Source organism: Ornithorhynchus anatinus, chromosome 13 (assembly GCF_004115215.2).
Source record: "Ornithorhynchus anatinus isolate Pmale09 chromosome 13, mOrnAna1.pri.v4, whole genome shotgun sequence".
Taxonomy (NCBI): domain Eukaryota; kingdom Metazoa; phylum Chordata; class Mammalia; order Monotremata; family Ornithorhynchidae; genus Ornithorhynchus; species Ornithorhynchus anatinus.
This window is the reverse complement of record NC_041740.1, coordinates 8,686,853-8,708,278: the sequence shown is the minus strand read 5'-3', so window position 1 is coordinate 8,708,278 and position 21,426 is coordinate 8,686,853. Positions and strand designations below refer to the sequence as shown.

Here is a 21,426-nt window from a genome sequence, read left to right as displayed (position 1 = left end):
TGTCTGCTGTGTGACCTTGGGCAAGTCCCTTAGCTTCTTTTTGCCTTAGTTACCACACTCTAAAATGGGGACTAAAACTGTGAGCCCCATGTGGGACATGGACTGTGTATCTTGTATCTAGCCCAGTGTCTAGTACAGTGCTTGGAGCATAATAAATGCTTGCAAATACCATTAAAAAAAAAGTAGTGATGAGCAAAGTAAATAAAAGAGCCATTCAAGAGGCAATTTAATACTGTGTGTCCCATGTGGGATAGGGACTGTGTCCAACCTGGTAAATTTGTATCCAGAACAGTGCTTGACACATAGTAAGCGCTTAACAAATACCATTTAAAAAAAAAGCTTGGACTTGGAAAGAGTCAGTTAATGAAGAGGGAGATGGAAAATAGGGGAAAGAGTAAAGGTAACAGTTGGACAAGTTTCAGGAAAAAGAAAATAGTACAATTTGAGTAGAGCACTCATTTTGTTTTTTTTTACCTTTGATGTCAAAACTTTGTGTGGGTTGATTGTTTTTCATCTTTTTCAGGAACGCTAGGTTAATGACAAACTGTGTAGTATAAATGCATTAAATATACTGATGTGGATATTTGTGTGGAATCATCTTGAACTATTTTTACAATATTAAGCTTAGGCCTTAACAAGAAAGACTCAATTATGTATATGGCTGATGAGCCAGAACTTGCAAGAATGTTTGAGATGGGAAGATGGAGCTGAGCTTAGAGGTGGCATTTCTGGTTTGTCTTATAAGCCAAGTAAGCGATGGATTTTAATTCATTTAATCATATTTATTGAGTGCTTACTGTGTGCAGAGCACTGTACTAAGTGCCTGGTACACTTCAGCAAGAAAACTAGAAGCATTGTCCCTGCTGGGGAATGGTGGTGCGGAGAGACAGGTTCCTGTGTGGAATGAGGGGAGGAGCAGAGCTCAGTCAGCAAGTCCATTGGAATGCCAGTTTTCCAAACTAATTGACATTGAAGTTAGTTTCAGTAATTGACAGTTAGAATAGCCTGAACCAAATGAACTGAGGCTACCTCAGTGAGGTGCTTGCCAAATTTTGTTCAGCTAATCTCATTTTTGAAGACCTGACTAACCTCATTTCAGATAACTGGTTGTTTGGATAACTGACGCGTGGATAATCGACTTCCTGCTGCACTTATTGATTGGCCTAAGGCTGCTCAGCACTGTCTTTGAGCTTCCATCCCCTTGAGGTGCTTTTGAGGGTGGTATTGAGTGGAACCACTTTAGTATCTTTTTGTCAGATTTTGTTAATGTGGCCGTAGGTCCCCATTCCACACATGAGCCTGTTACTCCTGTCAAAAGGGGACAGTGTGACATCACCCTTTGCTTTCAGGGTGCTTCCTCTTCTCTCTCTCAGGAACCTTGAGAGCGGAAGACTGGAATGGGAGATCAGAATGTGGGGCTCAAATCCACCATCTTTCTGGGAGGTTCATCCTATAAATTCCAGTCTTTTATACTATCTAATAAGACACTGTATTTGACACGTTCCAGCCAGACATGGAAGTGATAAATAATTAAAGTGAGATAGAGCTGTGATTTCAGGTAGACCAGGACAGTCCCTGTTCTGGGACACTTGAATAATCTTCCAAAATAGCCTGGGCCACCTTTTGAAAAAAACTTGAATTATCTCAGCTAAACAGGATGTACCTGTACTTATTTGTGATTATCTTATTTTGAGTCACATATTTGATGTTAGGATGTCTTAAATGGTACATAAAAATGTATGCAGTGACCTGCAAATTATAAATCCTAGAGGTTAACTAAAAATCTGGTGGTGGGCAAGGAGTTTGGAAACCAGGTGAAGGAGAACACAGGAAAATATGTTGCTGGAAGGACAGTTCAACTGCATTTGTGAAAGTAAAGGAGTTTTTTTTTCTAACAGGGGGATGAACAACTTATACCTTTTAGAGAATGAAAAGCCGCATTTGTCTCAGAATTCGTCCAAATGCAGAACTGCAGAGGATTGTTTAAGGAAATGTGTTTTTTCTAAGTGCAGAAAAAATGGGTAAAATTAAATTAAGCAGGGCTTTGCTGGTAATGGTCAAGGATGAGGTAGGAAATGGGAAAAGGATTAATCTGAGCAGCATGTAGTTAAAAGTGAATGAGGCATCAGTGCTAAAAAAAGTCTTCTTTTGGGGACTAAAATGAGGGAAAATGAGTTGTTTATTTTTCAAACTCTTTAAGGGATATATTGCCTACTAGAAAAAGAATAGCTTGTGACCAGTGGTAACTTCCCTTTATGGAATGATGATGTTGATAATGATAATAATGGTATTTGTTCAGTACTTCATATGTGCCAAGCACTGTACTAAGTTCTGGGGAAGATACAAGATATTCAGATCTGACAGTCCTTGTATTAGGTGGGGTTCACAATCTAAAGAGAAGGGAGAACAAGCACTGAATCCTCATTTTATAGATTTGGAAACTGAGGCACAGAGAAATTAAGCTACTGGCCCAAGGTTGCACATCAGGCAAGTGACAAAGCCGGAATTAGAACCCAGATCTTCTGACTCCTTGGACCATGCTGTTTCCACTAGGCCATGGTGCTTCAGCTGTCATTTGTTAGGATAAATTTGTCAGGGTGACTTTGGACAGATTAAAAATAGGGTAGGACTTTTTCAAGGTAAATATTAGGCTTATCCATCATTGAATATGTGAATTTATATAAATAAGTTAGGTACTTTGAGATGCATTTATTGTTTTAGGCAAGAAATACCCCTTAGTGTTAAAAGTACCCGTGCCTAAAAATATTTTATGCTCTCCCCAAGAAACTTGTTTTATTCAGAAAGTAGTGCCCAACCTTTGGAATTTAGGATCAGATAGAAATGCAAAATGTTACTTTAAAGTCAAGGAACATTATAATAATCATTCAGTAATATTTATTGAGCACCTACTATGTGCAGAGCCCTGAAAATAGAGCATGGGAAAGTATAATGGCGGTAAAAGGCACAACTGCCCTTTGAGTGTATAATGCAACAGGAAACATAGGGAGATAAAAAATTATTTGGAACCAGTGGAAGAAAGAAAAAAATTAAAATGCACAAAGACAATGTAATTAAATAACAGTGACTTCACAGGTTTTTCTCTGGTCTTTCAATGAATCAAGAAAAACAGAAAAAAGGTGAACTTTATTCTTAAAATGATTGTAATCGTGCATTGACCAAAGCTGTCTGAAAATCTTAGTTGATCTAATGTGTCAGATTGTAGAAATACTGCACTCAGTTTCCCTGTAATACAGGGGTTATCTAATGGATGATCCCATGTTAAGGAACACCCGTGTTGTGAGGCACCTGTGCACCAAGTTCACCCCCAAACAGGCATATTCTGTTGAGACAGATATGCATTTTTGAAATAATGTTCCCTCATTGTCCAACAGTGTTCATACTCTAGTGAAAATGGACGTAATGGAAAAACTGAGTGTATTTTGATGCAACTCTAACATGAAAATGCTTTCCTAGCATTTGTCAATGAATTGTATGCATGCAGGTTTTCGACAAAGCTGCCATCAGTAGCTTCCATCACATCAGCTGAAACTGAATGTGTATCACCATGGTAACTATCAAGGCCCGGTATTAGATTGCACAGTTCCCCCAACTGACTCCAAATCTTAGAGGATTTCATGGATAGAGCATGCTTGATGATACGGGGCTGGAGCACACTGCCTGAGTGTTGTCTGGGTATGTCACTGCTACCTCTTCATCTGTAAAATGGGGAAATGCATAGATTAGCCTGATTACCTCACAAAGATGTTTGATTAATATGTTGAATGCTCATCAGCAGTTATTGTTCATTCCCTGGGTATATGAAACTGTGCTCCTTTCATAAGTTATTGTGACTTAAGTGATGGTAATTATATAATAAGCACACTGGTATTATGATAATGGTCCACATTAATGTATTATGTTTATATAATGTAATTCCTTTGAAAAGGTGAAGTCTGAAAAAAACTTGGAACAAAGTTTTCAAATTTGGCAGTGAATAAAAATTGAAGGGGTGAAAGAAAGGGTAAAGGCTAAAGGAGAGAGGAAAAAAGAGAAAGAAGAATAGAAAGAAAGCCCTCAAAGGAGAGAGCAAGCAGTAGCCCATTGCTGATAATTGGCAACCAGAATGATCCAGATTTTTGTTTCTTTATGCAAAAGGAGGTGGTGGTGTCAGTGTTCTAAAGTTGCTCTTGAAGGGAAGGGAAAGAGGCCAGTATGTTGAGTTGACCAACACTCTTGTAGCCTATTTTTTCTCTTTTCTCCTTTCCTACCACCCCTTGGTAAGGCATAAAAAAAAGGGGTGGACCTGTGGAGGTGGGTGGCTGGCCCAATTGGAAACAAAATCACATGCCCTAATGGCCCTGGATGTCCTGGTGACTGTGGGTGATCAGACATTGTCCCATCTAGTTTGTACCACATGGCCATTCATCTGGTTTCATACTGGACAGCCTTGTTTTAGCTAGTGGTCTGTCCCTTGTGTAGTACAGCGTTGGAGGGAAATCAGGACAAAAAGGGATTTTCGGTACTCTTAAGAGTTGCCTGTGGTTTAGAGACCTAACTGTGCGATGGATGAAAATTTCCTGGATTTTTTTTTTTTTACCAGAGCTCTGTGCTCATTGAATCTATTAACATCAGTATGTGCATCTTGTGAAAAAATGCAGGAAGGCAGCAAGTACATGATACTTCCTCTGTCCCAGCAGGCACCTATACTGGACGTGTAGACTGGTGGAATTCAATTCTGTCTCTGTTTTTAATCCACTGATATTATTATTATTGTCATTTTTATTATGTTAAACACTCACTACATGCTGTGCACTGTGGTAGGTTGTGGGATAAATACAAGATAATCAGGTTGGACAGAGTCCCAGAACCACATGGGGCTCACATTCTAAGTGGAAGAGAGTAGAATTTAATCTGTGTTATGGATGAGGAAACTGAGGCACAGATAACTTAAGTGATTTGCCCAAGATCACACAGCAGACAAATGGCAGAGCTGGGATGAGATCCCATGTCCTCTGACTCGCAGATCATTCATTCATTCAATCGTATTTATTGAGCGCTTACTGTATGCAGAGCACTGTACTGAGTGCTTGGAAAGTACAGGGTCTGTGCTCTATCCACTAGACCACACTGCTTCCCAATATTCCCTGCCTACTATAACTTGGAATAGAATGTGGATTATCTGACTATAAATATTTGGTTCTTCAAAAATCAACAAGGTGCCAAGAGAAGAAATCAGTACAGTTTTGATTGTTGTAATAACACTGATTATTTTATCTTGGGAGATTGCCAAAACCTACCGCAAACAATAGAAAATGCTAATAGTTACAATATACTGTATAGAGAGATATGATACTGGAAGATGTACCATCTTTCTGGATAATTCTTACAAGTTTAAATGAGGAAATAACACCTTATTAAAAAAATAAAACAAAAACCAAATCCTCAAACAATGGGGGACTGCATTTTGTTGCTTGTTCTAGTGCAAGTGTTGAAAGTGTGGAGTGGATCATGTTACCTCGCCTATCAGTTCAACTTTAGTATAGTGTAATAAGCCTTGGCACAAGCCTTAGGTGACACTGTTTAGTGCAATATTTATTATGTTTCTAGGCATAATATCTGGGCCTTCAGATTAGGTTTTAAGAGCTGGATAAAGGTGTTGAGCAAAACATGAAAGGTGACATTCAGCAGTGCATACTGTCTAGATTTCTCTCGTGAAATATACGAAATTGCAAATAGGAAAGTTGCTGTCTATGTTTTTTTCCTGGAGAGGTGAACTCCTTGTGCCATTGTTGGTAAGTAATTCTTGATCAGTTTCTTCCTCTCAAGAACTGTAGTGAAATTGGGCTGTGCATTTCAGTTATAATTATTTTTTTAAATACATGCAAATAATTGCTTCCTCACATTCATCTTCTTGGACAGGGATAACGTTTAGATATGTCAGGATTTAAAGTTTTCATCTGTATGCTTTTTAAACTAATGGACTGTTATGTGCTGATTTTGGAAGTGGGCCAAATTGTACTGGACTTTAAATGTGCACATAATACTGAATGGTTTCTTCTAAATTAGGTAGAACAAGTTAATTAGTAGATGGTGCATAAATAAAGGACTGACAACCTATGAATCCCTTCCAATACAGTAATTTTGTAGTTTGGAGTATTCTGGACTGGCTGCATTGGAACAGTTATTCCTACTATGTTTTCAGGTTAACAATTCCCTTCTTCCAAAATATCTGGACTGAGCTAAATTTTACCCTTTCCCAGAGACAGAGGAATGGACTAGATGGTTTCTTTGAGTCCCAACCCTGTGATCCAAATGGTGTTTCTGTTTAAGGGGAAAAACATATATTATGTTGGATTTAGAAAAACTAGTTTAGTCAGTGTGGGCTTTTGACTTGCTCCTTAAGATGAATTTAGTGAAAGTGAAGGATTCATCTTCTCCCAAAGGTGAAGACTGCAGGACAGAGAATTTGGGAATCATTCAGTAGACAAAAGCAGAACTCCCATCGCTCATCTTATTTAAAGCATCGTCATCATTAGTAGTGGTTATTGAGTGCTTACTGTGTACAGACCACTTTATTAAGCGCTTAGGATATTACAATACAACAGAGTGAAGACACATTCCCTGCCCAAAACAAGACACAGTCACAAGTCAGTTAGTCACACTAATCTGTATAAACCTCTTTCCTCTATGATTAGGGAATAACAGAAAGAAAATATGCCAGTCACCATTTGGAAAAATGATTATTAAAACCTCTATCACCAGTTGAAAATATAGTGAAAGTCAATCAGGGTAGCAGCCACACCTTTCATGTGTACATTATCCTCTTAAAAGAAGAGGGTCTATATTTGGGGACATTTTTCCCTTTCCCATAATTACATTCTGTAAAAGCTGATGTCCCGAATTACCCACTTGGTTTTCATAATCTACTAGATTGTAAAGCCCTATTTACATTGTAAAGCCCTTGAGGACAGGGATCAGGTCTACTCATTTAATTCTACTCCCTCCCTAGCTGTTAGTACAGCACTCTACACAGAGTAAACACCCAGTAAGTACTACCATTGATTCAATGTGTGAACAGGAGCAGGGGGAGGCCATTTATTAATTTTCCTCCCTATTTGGGGTATTGCATTTCCATGAGATCTCAAAATGGATTGCGTGTCTTGAAAGGTCAGATATGGTAAAAGATTTCTGTATTGAAGGCGACTTGGAAACCACTTGAAAAGTAATGAAATGGATTGAAGGTTTTCTTGCTTTCAGTTAAAATGGTAAAACTATAGAACCAAGCATTTAGCTTCAGTGGTGCTGCTTTTAGCTCAGAGAAACAGACTTGTGAATAAAAGTTAAGGAATATCTTGGGGAGTTTTGCTTTTAAGAGGGTTAAATTCCCAGTGGGAGATGAACAGTGTGAAGTGCTACTTTGCTGGTGGTGTGATTTTTGGAATTTTAAAGGAACTGCACCTAAATTGTGTTATTGAGTAACCTGAGGCCTGAAAACCATTTAACCCATCTCATTCCTTCGTGATAAGATTTTAAACTGCAAATATAAAGTCATTTTTTTGAATACATGAAACAGGTATATTACAATTATTTTGCATATAATGCAGTCATGGCAGCCTAGAATCACTCAATACACTCTTTCCATTTACTGGAAAAACAATACATAAATGTGAGCTAATACTGTGTAACAAAAGAATTTCTTTTATCCAGATGGTCTTAAGTAATGCAGTAAGAAATGTGGTCACAGTACATTAGCTTCATCTCCATGGCAACACTGGTTTGGCAGATTTAGTCATTTAGATCTGCAGTGCAGTGTTCGTAACTGGGTAGCCTTTATGTATGTATATTATATGTATGTTAATATACATATATGAGTTGAAAATACTACTTAAGTAATAATCACTTGAAAGTATGCACAGAAAGAAGAGGGAATAGAAAGAAGAGGTGGGCCATGTTGATTATTCTGTCACTGCAAAAGGCTAAGTAAGCCAGGTTCCCATTTGATTCTGTTTGCACAAGCTTGACTTAATAAGAAATGTCATAATATATTCATTCAGATTACAGTATAGCCGAACCAAAAAAAGATGTACAATTATATGTATATAGATGTATTTTAGAATTTTTTTTTATTGCCTCTTAATACCATCACCACTGACACAAGTACTGTTTTCACTGTCACATCAAAAATGAAAGGAGGGGATGTGGGAAGAAAAGTGGGGGGACACAGGGAAGGGTGGAGAGTTGGCACTGGGAATATTGTAGAGAAAGGTGGAAAGAGCTAACACTGGGAATATTGAGAAAGGCGGAGAGAGCTGGCATGGGGGATATTGAGGAGAAAGGTGGAGAGAGCTGGCACGAGAGATACTGAGAAGAATGATGGAGAGAGCTGGTACTGGGGATATTGAGGAGGAAGATGGAGAGAGCTGGCACTGGGGATATTGAGAAAGAAGGGAGCTGGCACTGGGGATATTGAGGAGAAAGATGGAGAGAGCTGATACTGGGGATATTGAGAAAGATGGAGAGAACTGGCACTGGGAATATTGAGGAGATAGATGGACATGAGGACTAAGCAATCAGACTGTTTCCTTTTTTTCTCCCTGCCCACCCCCTCCAACCCTCTTTTCTTTTCAGAAAAGCCGCAGCCTTTTTACTCAGCCTCACAGAATTTTCAATTAGGGAGAGATGTGAAAGGTTTTATAGAAGTAGTAGTTTTGAAGAGGGATTTGAAAGCATGGAGAAAGTCTTAGTCATGCAGTAGAATTTATCATCAGAGTCTGCAATAGGGATTGCAGAGGTTGCATTTTGGTTTTGTGGGGATGGATGTTTCCCACTTTTCCTCTTCCCTTTTGAAAGTGGAATTGGGAAAAGGGAACGTGTGTCAAATATCTTTATTATCCTATTGGCAAATTAATCCCTGGTGATCCATAGTGCACAGAAAATCATCTCTGAGTCACTTGACTTCCTGTAGGCACTGCTGCCCCATTGGTCTTTCCTCTTTCCCTGTACTTTGCCTGCTTCCCATCCATTCTCCCAAGGTTCCTGTTCCCACTTTGGCTGTTAAAGAAGAAGAAATACGAGCATTTCTCACTAAAGACATTGTAAATCCTCTTGGTCATATGAGTCTCACACAGTAAACTCCCAAATGGTTGGTACTGTTTCTGTTTAGTGCTATATTTTGACTTTCTGAGTGATCGGTAATTTTAGAAATCTTGATATTTTTTAATTTGATAGGGAATTTTATTACCCAAATTCAGAACAGAGTGATTAACTCTTTAACATTTAAAGAGAGAATCTGTGGTCCAGTCTTCATTTGCTCATTTAACATTCCCAAATCAATATATAAATATGCATATTGCATGACCTTCTATATTCATGATCTGTAATTTCATTAACCCTGTCCTTTTTGGGGGAGTGGCAGAGGGCAGTATGTCAGTTCTTTGTTGCAGTGCTGACAATCTCTGGTTTTGACTCATGCAAATGACCAAATCACAGGCATATAGAAATTATTTAAAAGACAAACACCGAACATCCAGGAATAAAATTCAAGTTTGCTTTAGACTTCAAGTTTTTGCTGAACTGCCTGTTGAGAGAAGCTCTTTGAAGAGAAATACTAAAAAGTTTCTCCTGGGCATTTTGTCAAAGTTGTCTATGCTCTTAGCTCAACACTTCTCTGTCTTGCACCTTTGAGATCTACTTCAATCATTTTAGGTAACTAGAGAAATAGTACTTCTGTGTGAATGCAGCCTCAGGGAAGAGTTGCTCACTCCTAGAATGGTGTAGGTGAGTGAGTTACAAAGGTGCCTGCCCACCCTGATCTAGCATGGTGTTGGGGACAGGGCCTGGGGCCTGGGATTTATCTGCAGACAGGTTTCATGCTCTCACTCTCCCTCCTCCCACCCCAACCCCTTCAATTTGTTAATACGGACACTGATCTGAGCTAAACTGGGTCCTCCCCTTGTCCCAGAGAAGCCTGGGGGGATTATATGCTTAGTGCAGTGCTCAGCCCAGAGTAAGCACTCCAATAAAAGCCATTAGTTGATTTAAGTGAAGTGCTGAGGGAGGAGGCCCAGAGATACAGTGAAGACAGACACAGAGTGCTGATCTCCCAGTCATCAGAGAGAGGATTTTTGACCCATTCTTCTTTGGTGTTCTGATGACATGGCCCTAGTGAATCCATCCCTTCACCCTAATTCTGTTGTATTGTGCTCACCCAAGTGCTCTGTAGAGTGCTCTGCACCTAGTAAGTACTCAGTAAATACAATTGATTGATTCACCCCAGGTTTTAGCTCTGCTCACCAACTGCTCTAGCACAAAGAATGCAGCACAGTCTCCACAATGAAAAAGTTTTAAAACTTGAGTGTAGGTCTGCGATTTGAAAATGTCAAGCCTTCAAATGTTCAAGCAAAAGAGAAAAAGCTTTTTTCCATGGTCAGAATTGTACTGTAATGGTTTCCTCCCCACGGAAACTCGGTGGAGCTGTTTTCTATGGTCCAATGAAAAGGTGATAAAATGGCCGTTTTGACAGCCTCATGATTACTTCAGGACTGATGGGCACCATTCATTTGAGGAGAAATGGCGATGAACCGAATGTGGGCTTTCTACCTTTTACAGCCAGATTGGCTGTGAGTACAACTTGACTTTTTTGCTGTATTCCTTGTACAGTAAGAACCAATTGATATTAAAGGAAATGAATGTGCTGGATGCCATATGTGTGTCCCCAGGGAAGCTGGCATGTAGAATTTGGGGCCTGTGCGGCCTCAAGTTCCAGGCTGAACTGGGGTGTCCACAGTGGTGGTGGGATGCTTCCCTTGCCATTGTCGCAAGCTGGGGTTCTCTCATCTTTCTTTTTTTATAGTATTTGTTAAGCACTTACTGTGTGCCCAGCACTATTCTAACCACTAGGGTAAATACAAGATAATTAGGTTGGACACAGTCCATGTCCCACATGGGGCTCACAGTTGTAATCCCCATTTTACAGATGCGGTAACTGAGGCACAGGGAAATTAAGTGATGTCCCCAAGATCACACAGCAGACAAGTGGTGGAGTCGGGACTAGTTACAAGGTTTCGTTTGCATCACTTTCAGGTCATATGTAGGAATTAAATCATCAGTTTTGATGCAGACGGACTCCCCAACAATGAAGCCCTGAATTCTTACTGGCAACACTGAAACAAAGCTTGTTGCTTTACCACCACCCCCCTGGGAATGATAGTGGAATACCTAAATTGATACACTGAAGTTCTGCCTCGGTGTAGAGCACTGGTGAACTACAGTGCTCTGTGCACAGTGCTCAATAAATTCCATTGCTCAATCAACTGTTTGAACAGCAGTGAGAGTCGTCCAACAGTCAGGATTGGGGTGGGTCTTTCTGAATAGACTTCAGGCATACCATGCGCCTTAGTGGAAGAGTAAAAAGCAATGCCCTGTTTCACAGTTAGCAGCTGCAGACCAAAAGACAATCAGTGTGAAATGCATTGGGAGGTTTAGACTCGCCCACGCATCGTCTTCAGTAATAGCCACTTCGAACATCAAGGATAACTGTCTCTTGGTGTTGGATAACCTTGATGATCTTGTTTCAGTAGCCGTAGATTAAAAACTTCTGATCTGTTAGTCTAGGATGTGAGCACACCTCTGAATATCTTTTAAAACAGTAAAGTGAAGGTGTTCTCTTGGTTAGTGACCAGTATTCTAGAGACCCTAATACATTTTAAAAGAACTTCAATACTCTGTGGTAATTGGGTATCCATGAAGTAATGTCTATATAGTAATTTCTACATATGATGCCAGGGCCATATGTGGGGATAAAGAATTTAGTGCATGAAGTTCTCCGATTTCATGTAGGACACAAGGTCTGTAGGTTCTTGCTGTGTTCTTTTTCCTTTGTTTTTTACGGTATTTGGTAAGTACTTACTGTGTCATTGTAGTAAGTGCTCATGAAGGTATAAGCTAATCAGGTTGTACCCAGTCCAGTCCTACATGGGGCTCACAGTCTTAATCCCCATTTTACAGATGAGGTAACTCAAGCACAAAGAAGTGATTGACTTGCCCAAGGTCACACACCAGGCAAGAGGCAGTACCGGGAGTAGAACTCAGGTCCTCTGACTCCCAGGACTTTGCTCAATCTACTAGACCACACTGTTTTAGGAGAACCAGGCTTGCCTTGGCCTGAGGGCACTTTCATTTCCAGGCTAGGGTAACACTGGAATGCGAAGTTGGCCTGCTCTTTGTATACTCAGTTGTCCTTGGTTTTCTAAGGTGATGCTACTGGCAGTGAGGCATGTGGAAAAAATACTGATGTGGGAGGGACACCTTTTCCTGTATGGTTCACAGGGAAGGATAAAGCCTTGTTTCAGCCTTATGTTTGTCCTCCACCTGTCTTTGCTTTTGACTCTGCCCTCATGCTTCCCAGTTTTAGGGAAATCTTTACTCTAGGAGAACAACCCTTCTCCCAGATACTGCCTCCGGCCTGGTCTATCAATCAGTCAGTGGTATTTATTGAGCACTTACTGTGGGCAGAGCATTGTACTAAGCACTTGGTGAGTACAGTATAGTAGAGTAGGTAGACATGTTCCTTGCCCACAAGAAGCTTACTATCTTGAGGGGGAGACCAATGTTAATATAAATAAATAGATTTCCATGTCACTCTCCTGACATCCACAGTTAGAGTGCATTGCTTGAGGTTGGCGTGCTATTCAGTGATGGTGAATTTGGTTTTTAGTGAGGAGCCGGGACTCGTCATAGTGGTTTCGGCTTGTGACCCTGAACTCAGATTGTTCTTCCCATCTAAGTCCTGTAGTCACCCAAATCACCCATAAGGCGAGGACTGCTATTTGAGAAAGCCTTACTTCAGGGAAAACATTCTGTTGCTGAATACATGCAGACGAACAGTTTCTTCGGGGTAACTCAGGCCCCCAAGGCTCAAGCTATCGGATGGACAGTCTTAATTCTCTAATTGCACCCCAGTCAAAACCCATAATGAACACACACACTATCACAGGATTGAGCGAACTTTTCCACGGTGCAGGAGATCAGAAATTTCTGTGCAATTCAATAGGTAAGTTTTGACCTGGTGAGAAAGATAGCTCATTAGCTAATGCCAAATCTGGGCAATTTGAAATCAGTCATTTGTTGAGCACTTATTATGTGCAGAGCACTGTACTAAGTGCTTGACAGAGTACAATATAGTAGATTGGTAGATATGCTCCCTACTATGATGAGCTTACAGTCTAAAGGAGGACACAGAAACTAAATGAATAAATTATGGCTATGTACATAAGTGCTGTGTAGCTGAGGGAGAAGTGACTAAAGGGTGCAAATCCAAGCTCAAGGATGACGCAGAAGGAAGTGAGAGAAGAGGAAATGGGGGCTTAGTGAAGGCCTCTTCGAGATGTGCTTTTAATAAGGTTTTGAAGGTGGGGAAAGTGATCATCTGTTGGATATTAAGAGGGAGGGTGTCCCAAGCCAAGGCAGAACGTGGGCGAGAAATTGGTACTGAGATAGGCAAGATCAAAGTACAGTGAGTGAGTAGGTTGGCATTAGAGTGTGCGGGCTGAGTTGTAGCATGAAAACAGTGAGGTAAGGTAGGAGGGGGCAAGGTGAATGAGTTCTTTAAAACCAACAGTGAGGAATTTTTGTTTGATGCAGAGGTGGTTGGACCGGAGGTTCTTGAGGAGTGGGGAAACGTGAACTGAACAGTTGTGTTGAAAAATGATCCAGGCAACTGAGTGAAGTATGGATTGGAGTGGGGAATTGGAAATCAACCAGGACTCTATTTCAGCTAGGGATTTTTCAGCTCTCTCCTCGCCTTTGTGGAAATGCTCACAGTGTGTCATGCTATTCTGAATCTAATTTTAACAGTTTCTATCTTTAAGATCTTACCCTTGGATATGGCACAGCGTGGGGGGAACAAATCATTTGCCGATTCAGTATTAGTATATGCCCCATCCTGCACGTATGTGGCACTCTCCTTGAAAAATTAGGTCAGATTTAAAACCGTCTTCCAGGTTCTGCAAGAAGAGTGCATTTCAGATTGAAATTCAAGAGACTTAGATTTTTTTACTTCATGTCATCCCATCATCATTTCAAAACTGGAAGTGGTTTATGGCATTTCTGGCAAGAAGAGAGACTATAGGATGAATTTCTTTGATGAAGAAGTGAAGCACTTGATGTGGTTTAAAATGAAAAGTTACTGTAGTCGTAAAAAGAAAAAAAGATTTCAGGTCTACATCTTCTGTTTCCAAATGCTATATTCTCTAGTTTCTGTGGTACCAAAGCTGTCTGGGAGCAAAGGCAGCATCGGTCATGATAGAATTCCACATCAGACTTCTTAAAATAACCTGCACCCTTATTTATTAAAATCCCCTTTTTCTCAGATGTATTGTCTTCTGTGTTTTCTTTCATGGGTAATTAGTGATCTACAGCACTGAAATCCCCCTGCTCTCTGCTTTGAAGTGAAGCTGAAAACCTTCACTACCCTTAGTTCATCTTCCATACGTAGTGGTGGCATTGGGGAGAATTCTGGAAATCATATACTTATTTCTCCCACTCTTTGTGATTAAGAACTGAATTTGTGAAATTAGCCCATTTTATCCAAAGGCGGGGGGGAGAAGAGTGTGAGTGTGTGTATATGACAGAGAATACCCAATTCCCCTGAGATAGTGGCACTGAAGCAAATAGCTTCACCCTCATGGTTTTTGACAGACCATGCAGCTCCAGCTCCCTGCATCTCAGAGCCCACAAAGGTCAGAAGTGGAATCAAGATGTCGGTTCCATTTCCTTCCCCCTCCCCTTCTTCTTCCCTCCCCCCCATATATTTTTTTTTTTACTATTTTTTAATCCTTCCTCTCCCTCTATTAATTTGTATTTAGGGTATGTGATAAATGCTTACTATGCGTCAATTGCTATTCCAAGCGCTAGTGTAGATACAAGTTACTCAGGCCAGATACAGTGCATGTTCCACACAGGGCTCACAGTCAAGTATGAGGGAGAAGGTATTGAATCCCCGGTTTCTGCAGTTGAGGAAACTGAGGCACAGAAAGTTAAGTGACTTGCCCGAGGTCACATAGGCAAGTGGAGTAGGGATTAGAACCCAGGTCCTCTTACTCCTAGGCCCAAGCTTTATCTACTAAGCCAAACTGCTTCATCCACTGGTCCACATACTCTAATTTCCCCTTTCTCCTCTTCTTTTTTTCCCCTTTTCTCTTTTCCTATCTCACCTTATCCACCTACTTCTCCTCATTCTCATTTTTGCCCCACGGTGTATCACTGTGTTACTGAAGAAAGCCTACATGCAAAAAATCCTCTATCTGCTCCAACTAGTTATTTGTACTGAGCCTAGGAAGGATTAAAAAACTATTATTTGATTTCCCTAAGTTATCAACGTACCTTTCCTGAGTTTTGTGTTGTGCTCTTTTCCCCAGCTTTCCGGGAAGAGAAAGAACATGTATCTTGCCAAAGTCTTCTGCTGGATTTACTGAACAAGGGGCAGAAATTTGCATGCTGGTGTGTATGCCCCTTTTCTTTAGATGTGTAACTGTCCAGCTGGGCTCCAAGATGTTATTACTGTAGTTCCACCCAATAGGAATCCAGAGCATAGCATCCATCCCCAAAGATGTTAGACATTAACTTTTTCATCATTTTTCCCCCTTTCTCTGTTCCCCAAGGTAGCAGTGTGAAAGTAGGGAATGGGTGATCTTATTTTTTGTTTGTGTAAATGACCCAAAGTCAGGATCTTCACAAGCTGCTGTTGTTTATTCCCATAAGCTCTACAAACTATTTTGAATCCAATCCATAGCAAATTACTAGGGAGCTAAGCCCTCGTAGGAAGAAGTATTTGGTAGCTGAGAAATGCATTAGTTTCTAACACCTTTTAATGTATTGTGACATGTCATATCTAATCATGGGAAGCAAAGTACCACAGCACAATAAAATGCCATGTGCAGGAGTAGCAAGCCAAAACATTTAGATATGTGCTAATGTTTCAGCTGCTGCCAAATTCCATGTCAGATGACAGTGGTTATCTGAAATGCTGGGGGAATTGGAAAATGTTTGCAAAGTTTTGGTCATCAAAGTGTAACTTAGAGGTATTATTAAAAGACTGAAAAGCGAGTCAGAAAAAAGGCAAAATGACTCTTTTGGCATGATCTTGCTGAATCATTGTGAATTGGAAATAAGTGGATTTAGTTAAGTCAAGTTGTGCCATAGTATTGCATTCTGGAGAGGTTGAGCAATAGGTACACAACTCAAGTTCTCGGGTTGGAGAACTTGCTCAGGGACACATTTTCAATTTGAAATGTCAAGACAGTTTCTTTGACTCTGGTAGTTCAAGAATCCCTCCTCCACCGAAACCTTTTTTTAACACCTGTGATATTTCCTTCTGTGAGCAGAGATAAGCCTGTAGAAAAACTGCAAATTTCTGGATTGGTTTTTGGACTGGATTATAATCCAAGATAATTGTACTGCTGCTATTTGGGTTTTTGATGGATTTTTTTTCAAGTAGGTGACAGCAGAATATTGTATGTCAGCATTAGTAACAAGGAATGAATCATGCTGTTTGTAGAGAGACATACAGTATGCTTTATAGCTCCTCAGAAACTATAGATTTCATTTCTTTTGTTCTGTAAAATTTTAATTGAATTTAGCAGGTTTAAAAATACAAAGTACATGAAGACAGGGGGTGATGAGAAACTAGAGTTTGTGAATATAAGCATCTGCATGTGCATTTTTAATTTATTCAGAGCATATTTCTCTTTCCTTTTTATGTTGGTTAGGAGCTAGATTGCTTGAATTAGATTCTATTGAATCTATTAGGCAATATTACAATACTATGTAGTAAATAAAAATTCTCAAATTTTTTTCCGAAGGCCAACTGAATTTGGTTACAAAATTCATTATATGAATTTTCACCGGTAGGACAAAGGTTGGTCCTATTTTGAGGTTGCAGGTGGATGAATTTTGTATTCACAATAGGATGTACTTTTATAATACGAGAAATTCCACAAATATTGAAAATCAATGCCGCTCTCCCAATTTAAAGTGAAATTTAAAGAAAAGGTATAATTAATTTTGGAGTAGGTTATGTTTGTATGATCACCGTGGGAGTATGTTTGCCAACATGTATTTGAAGCCTTGAGTCTGGGATTGTCAGGAGCAAAGTAGTGGGCCAGCTATATTGGGTTGATTGTCTGACTGAGTCTCTGGATTAATGAATCGATTAATCAGTGGTATTTATTAATAATGATGGTATTTGTTAAGCGATTACTATGTGCCAAGCACTGTTCTAAGCATTATGGACTTACCTTGTCCAGAGCACTGTATTAAGTGGTTGGGAGAGTCCAATCCTTACAGTTTAAGGATACCTGAGTGCCATCCACCCCACCCCCGACTATATTTATTTTCCGAAAAAGTTTTATGGAAATAGCTCCATTCTATATTATTCATTCAGTCATTCAAGCGTATTTACTGAGTGCTTACTGTGTGCAAAGCACTGTACTAAGCACTTGGGAGAGTACAGTATAACAACAAATAGATACATTCCCTGCCCACAACAAGCTATTAAGTAGTAGAAAAAAGGTAAAACCTGCCTTGGGGTTCAATTGGTCGATTAAACGGATGCTTTGGATTTTCAGGATGTTAGTGCAGACTCCATTGTGCCAGAATACATTTTTGAGTTTTACCATCCAGTCTGCCCAGTTGTGTCATCACAAGTAACTAGGAAGTGTCAGCAGACAGCCTTCAGATGGAGGGTGGCTAGATTAGACCAGAAGCCCATGGCAAGTGAGGCTTGGGGGAGCTCAGCATGGCAAGCCTTGATAGGCAGCAGCTGTTGCAGCCGTGGGGAAGCTATACAATTGATTTCTGATTTACCTGGACCCCTCTAATGCCCATCACACTTTCTGTCCCCATTATGGAAAGCATCATATTCATCATCCCAGTTTTTTTCTCAAGCTACTTTGATGTTCAAAGCACTGTACCGATGGAGAGGATGTTAATTAGCATTCAATGAAGATAGGCATGGAAAATCATGGTTGCAGCAGTAGCTGTGACTGAAACTGTCAGACGCATATTGGTCCCTATACAAAATTCCCTTATGCTTTTATCTGCACATTACCTTTCCCCCATTAGCATGTACTCTGTTCCCCTAATTAACGTTTCTAGCTTTCAGATGAGGTAACCTTTGTTCTCTGCTAGTCACCTAAGTCGATATCTCAGATCATTTAATAATAGCATTCTACTTGCTTGGGAATCCCCTGGCAAACCATTTTACTTAATTTTAGGCAGCCAAAAAATTGGAATGCATTGCCCACTTTTAGGCTGTGGGAAAAAAAATTATCTTTTCATTCTGTTCAGGGCTAAGATAGTATAGTAACTTTGTCCTCTGGGAGCACTAGGGTAGGATTCTGGGATTTCTGGAGCATTTCCAGTAGGTATTATTATCAAGGTTCATTTTTATGAACTCTTGAAGGGTGCCCTAAATACTCTAGTTGCCATATTAAGATAAATTGAGAAGCAGCATGGCATAGTGGATAGAGCATGGGCCTGGGAGTCAGAAGGACCCGGGTTCTAATCCTAGCACTGCCACTTATCTCCTGGGAGACCTTGTCCAAGGCACTTCACTCTTCTGTGCCTCACTTACCTCATCTGTAAAATGGGGATTAAGATTATGAGTCCCAAGTGGGACATGGACTGTGTTCAACCTGATTAGCTTGTATCTACCCCAGTGCTTAGTACAGTGCCTGGCACATAGTAAGCGCTTAACAAATGCCAGAAAATAATTGCCTTTCTTTTAAATCCACTTGTGAAATTTGGATCGCCTGTGATGTTTTTTCTGGACTATTTGTGCCCTAGAATAATTGGTTTATATCTTTGTGGGACTCTTTCCCAATGGAATTTGGTATTTGAACTATAAGGAAAGATTTCCTTTTTGCCTCTCCTCAAATGGAGAATAAGAGGGTCTTCCAAGGTCGACATACCCTGATGCATTCCAAGGAGATACCTGATTTCTGGCACTTCCACCTCTGGCTATCCTGGGGGCATTAATCCTTACTCTAATAATTATGGCAATTAGGGTACTTGTTAAGCTTTTATTATGTTCCAGGGACTGTATTAAATGTTGAGGTAGATCAACCAATCAATCGTATTTATTGAGCATTTGCTATGTGTACAGCCCTTGTACTAAGGGATTGTGTATACCAGGTAATCAGGTTGGATGCAGTCATTGTCCCACATAGAGCTCATAGCCTAAGTCAGAGGGAGGAGGATTGAATCCCCATTTTACAAATGCGGTAACTGAGGCACAGAGAAGTGAAGTGATTTGCCCAAAGTCTCACAACAGACAAGTGGTAGAGCTGGGATTAGAACCCAGGTCCCCTGACTCCTGAGCCCATGCTCTTTCCATTTGGCCACTCTGATCCTTTTGGCTGAGAATGGATGCTACAGAGATTCACGCTGTAGGACTCAATGGCTCAACCGGCCTCTTCCATCACCCTGCTTTCTTTTCATTTGCTTTCTTCCATATTATCAAGGATAAGTGTGTGTGTGTGTGTGTGTGTGTGTGTGTGTGTGTGTGTTGGGGGGTGGTGCTCCAGGAAGCCAGTGGGGTCTCAAAAGCTGCATCCACAGAACTGAGGACCTCAAAGGGGTAGGAGACTTTAGCTATCAATCAGTGGTATTTATTGAGCACTTACTTTGTGCCGGGCACTGTGCTACAGTCTTGGGAGAGTTCAATACAAGTCATGACCCCTGCCCTTAAAGAGCTACTTGTGGAAACCTCAGGCACTGTGCCTGTCTCTCTCAGACTTCACTCAGTTAAGACCAGGAACATCTTGTTTGGGCAGGTTTCCGCTCAGTTTTATACCAAATGGCCCCGTTTTCAGCCCCCTGTTTGCAGCAGGTCTGCCCCCTCTTTGGAAATCCTTGAGCAAGTCCTCTTATCTGTAAAATGTGGATTTAATACTTGCCCTCCCTCCTTCTTGGACTGAGAGCCCCATGTGGGACAGGGACTGTGTCCAGTCTGCTTGCACTGTATCTGTTCCTATGCTTAGCACAGTACTAAGCAAATAGTGTTTAAAGAATACCACCATTATTATTATTACCATTACTGTTAATGCCCGTGTATGTCTGGTACTTTTATTTTAAGCTCCGAGCCTTCCTTCACCACAGCTTCTGCTGTCAAATAACTTTGGCTCAGAAGTGAGGCATCTATGTTTAATGGACATAGTAGAGGAATAAAAAGGCTCTGGAGCTAGCGAAGGGATCAAGCCCTTCAACCTCCCCCTTGCCTCGATCGAAATGCTTCATGTTAGGGTGAGCTTGGAATTTGTCCACAAAATGTCACATGTGGTATCATCCCCTTTCTCTGCATGCCCAAAGTAACATAGGTGACTTCATGTAGATGTCAGTGTTTAGGATTCTTGAGTGCCATCAGTGGTTACCCTACTTTTTAATCCTTTCACATCTGGCAACTTTGTCTACAACTTTGACTAAGCTAGCCCATTCATTTTCTAATGCAAAAAGGGAAAAGTTTATGATAATGAAAAATAGGTTTAAATTCTGGTAACCGGTTTCTATGTTGGCATGTATCTGGGAGAAAGCCTGAGTGGAATGTGTGTCAGAGGGCTCCTGCTTATTGTCTGAGACTGGCAGTGCGGGGGGGAGAGCAGAGAAAAGCTAGGAAACACAGCAACCTTTAAATTCTCATTCTTGTATTTAATAGAAAATAGCAGTCTTCTATAGTAAGTACTATCTTTTCATCACTTTGAAAAGTGACTCAGTACAAAAACCCAAATTAAGAAGTTCTTTGTGCTTACATTCAGAATACTTGGTCAGATTTATACCAAGTCAAATACCCAAGGATTTTTTTAAAAGTCAAATTATGTTTTCAGTTTTTAAAGCTTAATTAAAATAAATTAATACATCCAAACCCCATAATTTTTAATTTGCTTCCCAACCCAAAAATGAAAAAATGGATATTTAATGAAAACAGCAATCAAATCTTGAAAGCCCTTTCCAGAAGTATAGTAGAACTTGTACAGTGCAGCCACTAGAATCAATTGAAATAAAAATATCCATATATTTAAGGATTTGGAGAAGCATAGACAAATAGAGTAAAAGGTATGGTAGAAACTTGATAAAATGAGGGTGTTGTATTACATATCATATATGACTTAATGTTGTAGATTAAATTAGTGAGTTTCAAGGGCAGTGGCTAATTGGTAATTGCTATGCACACTGAAGAGATGGGCATGGCTGATAAAGATGTCACTTTCACACTTATTTCACTTATTCCGTGGGTGCATAGAATGCATGAGTTATGACTAAATGGTCTCAGTTAGGATCCTTTGGCTCATTCAAGCCTTTTGACCTCTTGACTCTTCAAAATGTGATTTTTTTTAATGTTAGCTATCATGACAGTTTGGATCACTTTTAGCA

At 40.2% G+C, this 21,426-nt stretch overlaps 1 protein-coding gene across 5 annotated transcripts in view; it reads left to right on the top strand.

The window, feature by feature from the left end:
* DIP2C (disco interacting protein 2 homolog C) overlaps nt 1-21,426 on the top strand; it is a 391,162-nt gene that overhangs the window by 165,286 nt on the left and 204,450 nt on the right. Inside the window, exon 1 of one of the 5 annotated variants that reach the window (XM_029077687.1) lies at nt 5,709-5,792. The exons of the other annotated variants lie outside the window; for them this stretch is intronic. The gene's annotated coding sequence lies outside the window, so the exon portion shown is untranslated. Of the gene's footprint in view, nt 1-5,708; nt 5,793-21,426 lie in introns of those variants that run through there. 5 annotated transcript variants of the gene reach the window in all.